At 43.7% G+C, this 4,015-nt stretch overlaps 1 pseudogene; it reads right to left on the bottom strand.

Moving 5' to 3' along the window:
• Window positions 1–529: 529 nt before the first annotated feature.
• LOC147000512 (gamma-soluble NSF attachment protein pseudogene) lies at window positions 530–3,543 on the bottom strand (annotated as a pseudogene).
• Between the last annotated feature and the right edge of the window lie 472 nt (window positions 3,544–4,015).

The raw sequence follows: 4,015 nt of genomic DNA, 5'->3' as shown, positions 1-4,015 counted from the left end.
AGTTTTCTTTTTTTTTTTTAATTTTTTTTCACAGTCTTGGATTTTATTTTCATAATTATCTTCCTTCAGAAGCAATCATCTAATTTCCATTGATGACATATTAATATCTTATTCACCAAAAAGCTGAAAAAAATATGATAATGCACAGATTCCATACACAAATACTATACTCTGCATATTTACAAATTCAATATATTAAATGTGCTCTGCTGGCTGACTTCACTCAATACAAAATGGCACTAAACACTAGGTGATTCTGAGCAAACCCATGCAGGCTTTCCTAGGGAGGGCGCTAGAGCGCTGCTTGCTGTGAAGACCACGTTTTCCATTTCTGAGGAAGCTCACAAGAACAAAGACTTAATACAAGCAGAAAAATAAAAAGTGCACACGAGGGACAAATGTTCCTGAGACACCACGCAAAATAACCTGACAGGAAAAAAATGAGCTCTGAATCCTGCACGCTGGCTCCTGATGGTGGCGGGAGGCGGGCACTGTCTAAATACTCTGCTGTTTAAACCAAGCTCACTGTTGCTTCAGAGTGTGCTGAGAATTGCTGTTTATGGTGGATACGAGTAAAACCGACCTTCCACACGGTTTTATTGAATAACCTGGGCCATAACACAGTCTAAAGTAACTTTTGAGTAACGTCAAATAGATTTTAAAAGTCTGCTAATTTGCTTCAACAAGCACCAGTATTTCTGGTTGGATTGAAAGGTAAACATAACATTGATCTTGGAAATACCAATTCCCTTTTTAAATATAAATTTGGAAGACCGCTTTATTCATAATCTCAATGTAATTAAAGAGAATAAGCTGGTGACCAAAAGAACGGTGAGGTAACTTAGGGGAAAGCATAAACCTTGCATTAGTGTTTTGTGTGAGACCTGTAATCTGCACAGGGATTGTTCAGTGACACCCAGCCACTCAGGCCCACCTGGCAGAGGATGCGGGTCTGTAGGAGCACTCCCACAACAAGGGGACCAGTACCTTAGCAATGCTTTTCCTAGGTTTCAGAAATCTAGCATGACTCAGCATACTTTATTCATGGTGGAGTGTGGTGACAGTCCTATTCCATTCAGCACAACCCTCTAGCACGCACTACTGCTTGCAACCCCGTCAGTTCACGAAGCATGAATGGGCCTTAGCCATAGAGGGTAAAAAGAGGAATGCTTCAAAACTAACTTTTAGGAAATAGCCATGGGAGAACTGTGCGGTATAAAAGACTGGTAACCCACTCCAAATGTATGTCTTTAAAACCAGGTTTTTTTCCCTCTTGGCTAACTTTTTATTTTTTGCAGTAGCTAGCATAACTCATGTTAATTTATTAACTCCAAACCAAAATTACTTTGGAGGTAAGAAATGCATGCATTCTAGATTGGCAGGAGCGTTACCTGTCATTCTAGATAAATACAAATAGTCTTACCTAGTCCTATTTTGGTCAAGAGCCAAGTAGGTTTGAACAGTCATACTTTTTGTTGTTAAGAAAAAAGAAAAAGCAATACTTTGGGAGGGCTGAAGACATTTACAACAGCGCTTTAATATGCTAACTTCCATATTTTATAGTCACACACAAGGGCTACTGAGCTAAAAATGATAAAGCTTTTGTCCAAAGCTTGTTTCTGAAAAGACTCAACAATTTGAATGTATCTAATATGCTGACGGATAAGTTTCTTTTTCACCTTGAGACAAGGCCCCACTTCATTGAAATATGTTGTTTATTCTTATGGTTTATATTCCTAGAAAAAGTCTCTCGTGTTTTTGTTCTGCCTCTTCATGGTCCATGGTGCCAGCAAGGCTCGGGTGCAATGCAAGTGGACAGAGAGAATGGGAGGAGCTGACAGTGTCATTTCTAGGTCACTGAGTAGCACGTCCAATCTGGGCCTGATACTCCATACACATGTAAACAGCCTGTGAGGGAACAACCACATTCCCACTCGCTCTGTGCCCATCAATGGTCACATAAGTGGGGTCAGGTGGGGCCATGCACCGTCTCCTCAGTCAGACCTCTAATGAAGAGTCTGGAGGAGTGTCTGCTGAGGACGCACTGTCTGCCTCTCTCTTTGGCACTGCTGACACTCTTAGTGGGGACATGCGTGGGCACCAAGTGACAACATCGAAAGAACCAGACCAGTTTGAAATTATTACTTTTTACCAAAACCCCAGCACGTTCAGAAGTGACATTAAATAAAATGCAAAGAAAATTATCTAACAATAAATTACAAGAACCCAAGAGAAAAGACTAAGTATACCTATTTCCTGCTTTACTTATGATATAATTTATCTAGAATTTGGCCTATAGATTTTAAAATCAATTATTAAAATATGACAGTGTCTTCTGCTTGCAATGGAAAGGAGAAACTGCTTCACAGGTAGTAGATACAACGGCTGGTTTGGGGAAATGGTAACCTGAAACTTCATATATATTAACATTCAACATCAGAACTTCAGTGAAGCAGATGCCCACAAAATGAGTCCTAATTCCACGAAAATGGCGTGTCAGGATTCCCGTCTCCTCATCTCCTCATCTCTGTAGGCAGGGTACTAGCACAGGCCTCCCGAGTACTCGTCTTCCTCCTCTTCGGCAGCTGTGCCGGCAGCACCATCAGGCTTGGCCTGGGGTGTCGCAGGGGACTTCTTCTTGATTCCTCCTCCTGGGACCACCAAGCTTAGGCCCAGCTTAGCGTAATCATTGTCCATGTATTTGAAAAGGGGCGAGTTGCAGACTTCGGACACTTGGTCTTGGTCTTGCTGGTCATATCCCTCCAGGAGCTGTTCCAGCGCTGCACAGTCTTCACTGCCATTAAAGCCTGGTATGCTGTAGCTTTCCCTGACACACCTCTCTGCAGCCACATAGTCATTTCTGTGTAGATGAACTAAGACCTGAGCAATTGTTTTCTTATAACAAGTTGGGTAGTTCTCAATCTCCTTATAAATATTTTTCTCTTTCTGAATAGACAGTGCAGCTTCATCAAACCTCCGCCCTCGTACCAGCAGTCTGGAGGCCTTTCCTAGGAGTTCAACTGCCTGTCGGAGGCGCTCCTCATTTTCAAACACATTGGCAGTCTGCTGATACAGCTGTACAGCCTTTTCTGGGTCTACATTCTCTATGAGCTTTCCGGCTCGCTCCAGGGCCATGGCTGCTGTGTCAGGGGTGCCCATTCTCCAGGTACATCATGCTGGCTTTCTCGATCAGCTGCACCACCTCAGGCAGCTTCTGCATCTCCTTCAGCATCATGCCAGCTTGCTCATAAGCTTTGGCAGCATGAAAAAGAGCCCTGTTATTTTCATGGGCAACAGCTTCCCGTAGGCAGGCATCCTTTGCTTGCTCAAATTGTTTGGCATTTTTAAAAGCAACAGCTGCTTTTCCATATTCAGAAGCAGCACTGTCATAATCTGGCTTCCACTTCAAAAAACCAGTCTTCAGGCACTTCTCTGCCTTGGCCAGATGCTCCCGCCCCTCATTGATCTTCTGGGCTGCCATCGCCTCGGTAGCTTGCTGACGCGAAGAGTGAGGCCGCCTAGATCTTAGCAAAAACATCCGGAGCGTCGGCCTTAATTTTTTATTAGGTATTTTCCTCATTTACATTTCCAATGCTATCCCAAAAGTCCCCCACACACTCACCCACCCACTCCTCTACCCACCCACTCCCACTTTTTGGCCCTGGCGTTCCCCTGTACTGGGGCATATAAAGTTTGCATGTCCAATGGGCCTCTCTTTCCACTGATGGCTGACTAGGCCATCTTTTGATACATATGCAGTTAGAGTCAAGAGCTCCGGGGTACTGGTTAGTTCATAATGTTGTTCCACCTATAGGGTTGCAGATCCCTTTAGCTCCTTGGGTACTTTTTCTAGTTCCTCCTTTGGGGGGCCCTGTGATCAATCCAATAGCTGACTGTGAGTGTCCACTTTTGTGTTTGCTAGGCCCCAGCATAGTCTCACAAGAGACAGCTAGTATCTGAAAATTATCTTGTTTCCTGATCCAGAGCTTGTTGTACCTTTGTCTCCCTCTGCTGT

Source organism: Mus caroli, unplaced genomic scaffold, assembly GCF_978045245.1.
Source record: "Mus caroli unplaced genomic scaffold, Mus_caroli_1 scaffold_18, whole genome shotgun sequence".
Taxonomy (NCBI): domain Eukaryota; kingdom Metazoa; phylum Chordata; class Mammalia; order Rodentia; family Muridae; genus Mus; species Mus caroli.
Note: the sequence above shows the minus strand (reverse complement) of the source record. Positions and strands in the feature narration are given on the sequence as shown.